Consider the following 11890-nt stretch of genomic DNA (forward strand, 5'->3'; position numbering starts at 1 on the left):
AGTTTTGAGTACAGAGAGCCTGTGGGATTTAAAAGAAGCAATTCAGACTGCAAGAAATGTATGGGAGGAGGACATTTGGAGGCAGGTAAACAAAGATTTCCCTTCAACAACTTAACAAAGGCAGTTCTGTCCTTTGCAGCCAAGGACGTCCGGATACCAGATTATGTATCTGTTCTAATTAAAAATCTGACACAAGGCAAGTGGCTGTTTGCTCAGCATCAGGGGGATGGATTTACCACCAGACCAGGGCAAATGCCACCTGAGAAGAGTAAGAAGCTGACCCAAAGACATACAGAGAGTTTTTATAAATCCCTGTCCTTATCATTCTGAAAAACAGTATCTTCATAATTCCCAAAGGCCCAGAATATTTAATTCCAATGAACTTGAAATTTTCATGTTTCCTAAAATAAATGTAAAGATCAATGGCCAATTAGCTGGTATAGAGTACTGCATTATCAGCCTAGAATTACACTTGTGGAATACTTATTAAGGATCAAGCAACCAGATATCATGTGAAGTACTTTTTCTCAACATCTCATTTAATCCTCAGAAATCCATATATAAGGTTATGTCAATAGTTCCACTTTGCAGTGGAGAGAGTTGGCTGTCAGCGGCTGTGGTGGTCTGCCTGAGACTGTACCCATGGCAGGATACAGCTGTGATCCAAGTGAGTTTGCTCCTAAGACTATAGACATCTACGCTGTATATATCCAGAGCATTAAACTCATTGTTCACAATGAGTGAAGTACTCAGTCAGAGGTTTTTATTTTCATAATTGTCTACCTTTTTCTGTGGTAGGTGGGTAAGAAGAGTGGATAGAGAACCAGACATTGAGTTCCTCTTGTTAATTGTAGCTATAACCTAGTTTTCTCTGGCTAATGGGAGACTCCCTTTCCTGCACTGCCCAATGGTCCTGGTCCCAAGTCTGAGTCTTCTGTGGGAGCTGGCAGTTTTCCAAAACCCTGGAAAGTGCCAAACTGTTCCACGGGTCTCCTTGTGCCTGCACCTGTATGTTTCATGCTTCAGATGAAGGCTCAGACCCTGCTTCCTCCTCTTCCTGAAGGTTTATGACCCTGTTTTCCTGCTGTAGTTATTATTTCTCATCTATTTACCAAAGAATATGAACTAAAATAAGTCTGCAAAGAATAATGAAGACACAGCTTTTGAAGTCACTGACACATGGAGGTAATGCAAGGGAATTACAGTGTAGAAAAAGGCAATTTAAAATACCAGGCTTGAGTAAGGAGGCAAGAACACCAGAGGTCTCTCCAGCTGCCTGCTCAGGCTCAACTGGGGGGTCAGCGACTTCCCCAACTGTGCCCGGCCAGAGCCAGTAAGGAAGGTAGCTGTGCGGGCTCCCTTGAAACACCCCCATGACCTTCCCCCCGCCATTCTCAAACATCCTGATTGGGCCAGTCCTTGGACCCACTCTGCAGAGGCATAGGTGGTCATGAAGGGTAGTTTTCTGAGCTCCCAACTTTGAAAATCTTTAAAGAAAGGGCAGGGGAAACCTGTAATAGAACTGAGTGGAGTTCAACCCTGCAGGTTGGGAAACTCAATTTAGGCTTTGTGGACTGAGGTCAGTCTTAGTCGCAGGGACCTGCCATTGGCTAGCTGAGATCAGGGGATTCGGTTCTGCACATGGCTGTACACGTGGTATAATATGACAATAGAGACATAGTCTGAAAGAGGCCCTTCAAATTCTTTTTTTCTTTTCCTCCTTCCACCCTAAAATTTCTTTCTTTTTTCTGTCCTCTCTTTCCAACTCAGTCTCTTGCTCCACCATATTATCCCCCATCTCCCTTTTTATTCTTGCTCCTGCCCTCACTCAGACTTCTTCTTTTATTATTTTTTCTTTATGTTCTTTTCTCCTGTCATTTTACCTCACTCATGGCTCCATAGCTTCAAGGGAAGGTGAGCCCCTGTTACTGTTAAGGGGATATATTCTTGTCCTTATTCCTGCACTCTATCTATCCCCTTTGAACTTAATAGTTTCATAAAGATAGTATGGCCATTCTACTTCCTCTGGCTTCACTTCAAACCTTCTCCAATTCTTTCACTTATCTACTCCTCTCGTCCTAACTCAGTCTAACACTCCCATCCTAAATGGTAAAGATGCTATATTGAAAAATGTATTCACTGCAAACATATTTTGGGCTGCTTCTTGATATTAATATAATTCATATGGTTTAAAGGTGATAGATTAATGACAACCACAAGTTGTCAATTTGCAAGCTGTACTTGATCGTATTGGGCTACTGAATGTATCAATTGGGATAAAGGATTATGATTGATTTAATGAGTAGTTTTCTCTGATATTATGAAAATGAGGATATCTATGAGTCATTAGAGACTCAAAAGCTAAAACGCAACTATATCAGGAAGATTTAAGTAATACCCAGAAATCAAACCAAGGATAACTCAACAACAAAAATAAAAATGAGAAAACACTTAAGCAAGACACAAAGGCAGACTTCCAGTTCATCAATAGCAAATAGTAGGGCAAATGAGGATGAAAAATCTGATAGTGAACAGGCAGGACACCCAGGACCCATAGCACAGGAGGTAACAAAACAGATCAATCAGGCTCTAGAAAAATTCAAATCAGAAATAATTTCCCAGTTAACCATAGAGATGATGAGCAAAATGGAAGTCATGATTCGAGACTCTAGAACAGAAACTGACAAAAAAATAGATGAGCTCAAGACTGTGATAGAAGCCATGAAGACTCAGCATAAGAAAGAAATGGAAACAATGAATGCCCAACAGAGGAAAGAAATGAAATCCATAAAACAGATTCAAACAGATATCCAGGAGATTAAAAACGCTATTGAAAGTGTATGCAACAGAATAAAAGATTGTGAAGATAGAATTTCAGACATGGAAGATAGGATCACAGTCAGTGACCGTGAAAAAAGAGGTCTCTCAAAAACAGTAAGGGATCATGACAAATCGATCCAACAACTTCTAAATGATGCAAAGAAAACTAACATAAGACAGATAGGAATCCATGAAATAGCAGGAGAAAACACAAATGACTTAAAAAAAGCTCTTCACAGAATTAATGACAGGAAACTTCCCAAACAGAAGGGAAGAATTAGACATACAGATAAGTGAGGCATATAGAACTCCAACTAATCACGATAAAAAAAAATCTAAACCTAGACATATAATAATCAAGATCCCAGAAAATAAAAGAGAAGAACAAAATGCTACAAGCAGTAAGAGAAAAGAAACAAATGACATGCAAAGGAAAGCCCATCAGAATCACAGCAGACTTTTCAACACAAACCCTTAGGTCAAGGAGAGCCTGGAATGAGGTAATCCAAGTCCTGAAAGAAAATAACCTCCAACCTAGACTGATGTATACTGCAAAACTCTGCTTCAAAATAGACTGGGAAATAAGATACTTCCACGACAAAGAACACCTGAGAAACTACATGAATACCAAACCAGCACTACAAGGAATTCTAAACAATATCCTAGAAAAGGACAATGAAGGTTACAATACCATGAGGCCCAACAGAGCAAATCAAATAGGCAAGGCAAGAAGCTAAAAGGAGAGGGGAGAAAAAGTACAAAGAGTCAGCAAAAGGACAGTAACATGACAATAATAAGTCAGAACATATCAGTTATAACCATCAATGCTAATGGCCTCAACTCACCAATCAAGAGAAATAGTCTGGCAGAATAGATTCAGAAGCAAAATCCAACAATATGTTGTATACGAGAAACACACCTAGTGCAAAAGGAAGCCCATAGACTGAAAGTGAAAGGATGGAAAACAATTCTCCATTATTTAAATACCCCACTATCACAAATTGACAGATCATCTAGGCAGAAAATCAACAATGAAATAACAGAACTGAATCAAGCTTTGGAACACATGGGCTTAATTAATGTGTACAGAGTATTCCACCCCACAAAATCAGAATATACATTCTGTTTGGCTGCACATTGATCATTCTCCAAGATAGACCACATATTGGTTCGCAGAGCAGGTCTGAATAAATGCAAAAGAATTGAAGTCATCCCCTGTATATTATCAGATCATAATGCAATCAAGCTGGAGATCAATAGCACAAGAAACTGTAGGAACTTCACAAGCACATGGAAACTGAACAACACTCTCCTAAACAATCAATGGATTGCAGAGGAAATTAAAGAAGAAATTAGACAGTTTTTAAAAATAAATGAAAATGCCAATACAACATACAGGAATCTATGGGACACAATGAAAGCAGTTCTATGTGTTCTCCTAAACAATCAATGGATTACAGAGGAAATTAAAGAAGAAATTAGACAGTTTTTACAAATAAATGAGAATGCCAATACAACATACAGGAATCTTTGGGACACAATGAAAGCAGTTCTATGTGGAAAATTCATAACATTGAATGCCCACACTAGGAAAACAGTGTGGGCTCAAATAAACAACCTGATGATGAAACTTAGACTGCTAGTAAAACAAGAGCAAGAAAAACCCAAAGCTTCAAAAAGAAAGGCAATTATAAAGATCCGAGCAGAAAGCAATGCAATGGAAACTAAGAAACTAATACAAAAAATAAATGAATCAAAGAGCTGTTTTTTTGAAAGAATAAATAAAATTGATAAACCCTTAGCTAATCTTGTCAAAAAAAAAAAAAAAAAAGGAAAGAAAAGGCTCAGATCCATGCAATCAGGAATGAAAAAGGTGAAGTCACAACAGATCCAACAGAAATCCAGAGGATCATTAATTCCTACTTTGAGAAGATGTACTCTAATAAATTGGAAAACACAGAAGAAATGGACAGATTCTTAGATACTTGTGAATTATCAAAGTTGAACAAAGAAGATAAAAACATTTGATAAAAACATTTTAAACACCCCAATCACAATCAGTGAAATTGAAAATGTAATTAAAAACTTACCAACAAAGAAAAGCCCAGGCCCTGATGGATTCACTGCTGAATTTTACAAGACATTTAGAGAAGAACTACTACCATTACTTCTTCAAACTTTGCAGTGAAATTGAAAGGGAAGCTGTACTTCCAAATTCTTTCCTGGAAGCAGTATCACTTTGATTCCCAAACCAGGGAAAGAGGCAACTAAAAAAGAGAACTACAGGCCAATCTCCTTAATGAATATAGATGCAAAAATCCTTAATAAGATACTAGCAAACAGAATACAGAATATCAGGAAGATCATACATCCTGAAAAGTCGGATTTATTCCAGGGATGCAAGGGTGGTTCAACATACGAAAGTCAATAAATGTAATGCATTATATTAACAAAGTCAAGGACAAAAACCATATGATCCTCTTGATAGATGCAGAAAAAACATTTGATAAAATTCAACACCCATTCACGATTAAAAGCCCTGCAAAAAATTGGAATAGATGGTCTACACCTCAATTTAATAAAGGCTATCTATGAAAAACCAACAGCCAACATCATATTAAATGGCTAAAAACTGAAAACCTTCAAGTTAAAAGCAGGAACAAGACAAGGATGCCCACTATCACCACTCCTCCTTAATATAGTTCTGGAAGCATTAGCCACAGCAATCAGACAAGAGAAAGAAATTAAAGCAATAAAGATAAGAAAGGAAGAAGTTAAACTGCCATTATTTGCTGATGATATGATACTCTTCATTGAAAACCCCAAAACTCCACCAAAAGACTTCTAGACTTAATTGACAGATTCAGTATAGTATCTGGATACAAGGTGAACACCTGAAAATCAATAGCCTTCTTATACACAAATAACAGACTCACTGAGAGAGAAATAAGGGAAAAAATTCCTTTTACAATAGCATCCAAAAAATGAAGTATCTAGGAATCAATCTAACAGAAGAAGCAAAAGATCTCTGCACTGAAAACTACAGCACTCTGAAAAAAAGAAATTGAAGAGGATATTAAAAAATCCCAAAAATCAATAGCCTTTCTATACACAAATAACAGACAGACAGAAAGAGAAATAAGGGAAAAAATTCCTTTTACAATAGCATCCAAAAAATGAAGTATCTAGGAATCAATCTAACAGAAGAAGCAAAAGATCTCTACACTGAAAGCTACAGCACTCTGAAAAAAGAGATCGAAGAGGATATTAAAAAATAGAAAGATATCCCCTGCTCCTGGGTAGGAAGAATCAACATAGTGAAAATGGCCATACTACCGAAACTGCTATATACATTCAATGCAATGCCAATTGAAATTCCAACACTATATTTCACAGAACTAGAAAAAAGAATCCAAAAATTCATTTGGAACCATAAGAGACCTAGAATAGCAAAAGCCATCCTAGGCAGCAGACACATGGCAGCAGGTATGACAATTCCCAATTTGAAACTATACTACAAAGCCACTGTGATAAAATCAGCATGGTACTGGCAAAGAAACAGGCCCGAGGATCAGTGGAACAGACTGGAAGACACAAAATCAAATCCAGATGTACCTTATCTTTGACAATGAAGCTGACCATCCTCAGTGGGGGGAAGATAGCCTCTTTAATAAATGGTGTTGGAAAAACTGGATTTCAACCTGCCACAGATTAAAACTGGACCCTTATCTTTCACCATTCACTAAATTAAAAGCCAAGTGGATGGAAGATCTAAATATTAAAACAGAAACACTAAACTTGCTGGAAGGTAAGTTAGGCAGAACTCTGGAAGACATTGGCATAGGAAAAGACTTTATGAACAAATCCTCAGTAGCACGAGAACTAGCAGATAGAATCAACAACTGGGATCTCATCTTATTAAAAAGCTTCTGTACTGCCAGAGAAACCATCAGCAGAACTAAGAGACAACCTATAATGTGGGAAAAAAGTTTTACCAGCTGTTCCTCAGACAAAGGGCTATTATCTAGAATATATAAAGAACTCAAAACAATCAGCCTTGCCAAATATAAAGACCCAATTCAAAAATGGGCATCTGAAATGAACAGATATTTCTCAGACGAAAAGTAAAAACAGCAAGTAAATATATGAAAAAATGTTCCACAACACTGGTCATTTGAGAGATGCAGATGAAAACAGCACTGAGATTCCACCTCACCCCACAAAGAATGGATGTTATCAAGAAATCACACAATAACAAATGTTGGCAGGGTTGTGCGGAGGAAGAAACCCTTCTCCATTGTTGGTGGGAGTCCAGACTGGTTCAACCACTATGGAAATCAATATGGAGATACATCAAAGAGCTTGGACCAGAGGTTCCATTTGACCCAGCCATCCCTCTGCTGGGTCTCTTTGCAAAAGAACTAAAAGAATCATATCACAGTGATGTATGTGCACCCATGTTTATATAGGCACAGTTTGTAATGGCTAAAACTTGGAAACAGCTCATTTACCCATCCATTGGAAGCTGGATAAAGAAGATGTGATTTTTCTATAATATGGAATATTACTCAGCCATAAAGAATGAGAAAATAGATTCATTCATAGGAAAATGGATACATATTGAAGATATACTCCTAAGTGAAATAAATGAGTCACACATGTATAAATGCTAAATAGTTTCTCTGGTGTGAATAAACTGCAATAATACAAAAGATCCTAATAAGATACCTGACATGGTGAAATGGGAAGAAAGGGGCTAAAGGTGTAGGGAAGGTGGGATGGATAGGGGAAGGGTAATAAGGCAAAATACAAAAATATGGGATAAAGAAAAAATGGAAATAAAGTGCTTGTAGATGGGGCGGGGAGGAGGGGTGAAGGGAGGGCAGGGACAAGGGGAAAAAATGAGAAGCAAGACCTGTCATGTAAAGGTACAAGATCCCAACAATGAATGTAAATGTACTTTATCCCTAAAATGTACCAATAAACTCAATTAAAGCTGAAAAATAAATGCCAAGCTTATTTTTCCCCTTAACATTCAACAATTTGCTTCTTCTTTGGGAAATTCCCTGCCTTTCAGTCTGAGAGTTCTCCATTTATCACTCCTTCAGAATGGAAGATTTGCAATCCTGACCTCATATTCCTGCCCAGTAGACAAAACATCCATGCACACCATACTAATCTCAAGGGAGGAGTCTGTTGCGAAGACAGTGGCCTTCATGCTTTAGAGCAGGGCCTTTCCTTCAGGCAGGTACTCTGAGCTTAGTTCCCCTGACAAGTGCTTTTGGAGGATGCTGGGAGGGAACTTACCTTGGATTATAGCCTGAAAAACTCAAAGGGATGCTAAAAATATCTTCTGGGAAGAGCACAGAAGTTGGCCCCAAATATATATTTCTATCTTTAGAACCACCAGAAAGACATGTTTAGAATACATTGCTTTTTGTTTTCACATTATAGCTCTATGTTGGCAAATCATGAGCTGCTTTGGACCTCCAAAAGAAGATAGTAAAACATATGCCTGAAGCATGTTGGGAGGCTAAAACCAAACAAATTTTCAAAAGCATTTTGTGAATGGTAAAACATTATATAATTCAAGGTTCTTTATTTCCCACTTAATGGTTCTAAAGTTGATGATTAGGGTTCATTAGTTACCACATATGCTTCTGTTAACATGCAGATACACTGGGGAAATATATAATGAAGTCACCCTCAGTGTACTTTAATGCATTTTGTGTCTCTTGGGGTTCAGTTTTTGAAATATGTGATTATAGTTTTTGATGATATATTCCTGTGTATAGGATTTCTCCCTTCTCTTACTGAGGCAGTTTATTCAGAGGAGGGAAAAACTAAGATGAAGATTAGGTTTATTACAGCAGATATTTAAAGTGAAAACATTCAGCTCTTCATATGAACTGCAGAGTTCTGTCCACCCCTCCTACATGGCAAGAATCTTGGAAATCTAGCTCTGTGAGAATAGTCTTTTCTTTTTTTGTAGTTTTCTTTAAATCCTGTTTAATATATTTTTAAAATTGTTGTAAAAATGTTGTTTTCATGATTGTGAATCTGGTTCCAGTTCTTTTTCATCTATTTGTATATCCATAATTAATGTACTAGCTACCAGTTCTAATCAGAAAAAAAAAAAACTTGGAAACATCTTCATTTGGATTTCACATTTAGCAGATATTACTGATGTGGAAGCAAACCATAAAAGGTACAGTTCTTCAAAAACCACATTTCGTTGATTAAGTTTTGTTGTCTGACTATTCTTTCCCATGTCTCTTGATGACTCTTTCCATCTTGTAAACATCAGTTTGCACAGTCTCACTACTATGCAGTTTCACGTCCTTGCACAGGAAGGCTGGTTCACAGCTAGTGAAAAGCTAGAGGAGTCTGAGTTTTAATGGCTGATAAACCTTTACATCCTGCAGTGGAGGAAGCACTTTTCCTTTTTTGCTACTTACTAATGTGGCAGAAATGTACGCAGAGGTAGCCCATTCAATCCTTTTTTTTTTCTTTTTTTTGTAAATTTGGTCTCAGAATATTTCTGGAAGGGTGATTTTTTTCCAAGAAGCCAAGGCTGGGACCGGCTTCCATTGCAGTCTCTAATGCTGGGCACCTGGCTTTACTCTTGTGTGGCTTTTTCCAGGCACTTAATACTGTTCACATGCTGCAGAGTCAGTTTCACTGGGTCATACTCTCAGAGCTGGCTGCTTTGAGGTGGTGGCATTTGAGCATGGTAAAAGGGCCATTAAGTTTGGAAATGTCCAGGCAAAGGTCTTCTGTTCTAATTTCTTCTTTGGCAGTAAAAGAGAAAACCTGATTACCTCCCATACCATGACAATTAAACATTCTAACTTTTTCATTCTCTTTTCTAGCAATATTATCTAGACACTGATTTGTTTCCACATTTCATATCTCTCCCACTGAGAAATAATGATGTGGAATTTGAGAATCAGAGTAGATGTTCCCTAGGTTCCAAGAGAAAGGTTTGCATTGTAGTTTGTGTCTCAGACCAAGTCTTGATGCTATAAATCTCCATAATCTATCTTTGTAACATCAGGTGAAGTTATATAGAAGAAATTCTTGAATTCATCTATCCACATTTCTGCAAGATGTCTGTTATTTTTCTTGATGATTTGCCTTGAGCCTCCTGGAAATGTGTAAGGTGTTGTTTTCTGAAGCACATGTCCAACATGTGAGCATGTAACAATTTCCGAAGTTCCTCCACACTGCCAGATCCTAAAGGAATTTTCTAGACTTTCTCCTCTCCAAATATCCGTTCCAGCATTGTGTGTTCCAATTTCCTGAAAATAATCTCTCTCTATTGAAAAAAGGTCTCTTGCCATTGTAGGCGGTTCTGACAGGAAGAATTCCATCATTTTTCCTGCTGTCCATTTCTCTTTGGGGAACAAGATACCAGCAAAAATTGAATTTCTAGTTGAATCCACCATACATCATATCAGAACCTGCCATATACACAAAAGTATCATTGCTGATCACATCAGTGATAGGACAAACCACTGTTCTCCTGTCCTGTTTGATCCTGGCTAAGAGAGGCTCCAGCCATCCCCTGTGGACTGACTGACAATGAACATCTGAGAAAGTGATCCCTTGACCTTTGGAGGCAGCAGCTCCTTTTAATCAAGCTCTGATCAATCCAGATCGCTGTTCCATTCGAATTACATGAACTGGCACTTTTAGTTTTTTCACACAACTCTCTAGAGGTCTTTTCAAAAAGCTCTTTCACTGGCATCATCTACTAACACAATTTCTTCTACCATTTTTCTTGGTGAGCTATTAATGAATGATACTACGAACAGTTCAAAGAAGTGTGCTCCAAGCCTCATTGTGGAAAACAATCATGGCACTTGTCGTTGGAAGATTATCTGGATACACCTTTGTTTTACACCCTTCAAACCCGAAATCGGGTAAACTTCTGCTGGGTGCAATCATCTCACTCGCCATTAAATTGAACGGATTGATTTTAAACATCTCTTTCATTTTCTCTTGATCCTCTTTAGGAATGATAATTGGGCTCCCCATCTCTCCAGGGCCTTCATGAGACTTTTGTTCTGTCTCTAGAACTCACTGCGAGCATGGGCAGGTGCTACTCTGGGCCAGCCCAGGTGGTAGCAGCTCGGTTCCTCCTCCCCGGCGGCCTCCTGGGCTGGGAGTGCTAGTCCCGTTGCTGCTGCTTGCTCAGATCCCTCAGGGCGGTGGGCCTGGGCAGAGGGCCCTCAAGATAGACTAATAGACTGTGTCCCAGAAACCAAGGACTCTGAGTGCAGAAGTGAAAGTCTGTGTCACTCCTCTGCCATCTTGGTGGTAATGGGCTCCAGGGAGCTTCTGGGAGTGCTGGTCACATTTTGTTTTTAGTTCAGGGGCTCATAATACAGATATGTTAATTTATGAAAATTCATCCTGCTGTATATCCATGATTTGTACATAAATTATACTTCAAAACCTGATGACATTAAAATCTGTACAAGTCATCACTACGATGCAGAATGAAAGGCAACACAGAAATACAAACAAATTTGCATCAACAGGTAGGTAATTGTGACAAAGCTGTACTCAATTAATGTTAATGTGATGATTCTATGAGATGAGGAACTGTAACACATAGAACACTTTTTGGTAATTTTAGACTCACTCTGGGAAATGAAAAGTAAAGCTCTGTGACCTAGTGGACTTTTCTGGAATTTTAGTGTTCTCTTTGAACATCTTGCTGAATGTCAAGAGCTAGCAGAGTTGGCTACGGAAAATTCAGTTGTCCCCTGACTACTGAAGCTTACTAACTTGTCTTTGAAAGAGAGGATCCATACACATCAGTGCGGGCTGTGTGGGATGTGAGTGTGAGATAAAGCTAAAATACATTAAAGAAAGAAAAATATGTCTCCTCCTGGAAAATTAGTAGATTTCTTATCGTGTTAAATTATCAGAGAGGGACAGCTGCGCTTTTGTAGATGAAGTGTGGTCCACTGAAGTATTTGTTCTGTTTTTCCCATCGTCCCTGTTCCACCCTGTTCCCTCTTCCTTTTGTCCCTCCGAATTCTTTCCCTATATGTGGTTC

The 11890-nt window shown here is 38.4% G+C and overlaps 1 pseudogene; it reads right to left on the reverse strand.

Moving 5' to 3' along the window:
* Positions 1-9350: 9350 nt before the first annotated feature.
* Positions 9351-10881, reverse strand: LOC104869073 (annotated as a pseudogene).
* Between the last annotated feature and the right edge of the window lie 1009 nt (positions 10882-11890).

This window comes from Fukomys damarensis, unplaced genomic scaffold, assembly GCF_012274545.1.
Source record: "Fukomys damarensis isolate Sample0158 unplaced genomic scaffold, DMR_v1.0_HiC HiC_scaffold_7, whole genome shotgun sequence".
Lineage (NCBI taxonomy): Eukaryota > Metazoa > Chordata > Mammalia > Rodentia > Bathyergidae > Fukomys > Fukomys damarensis.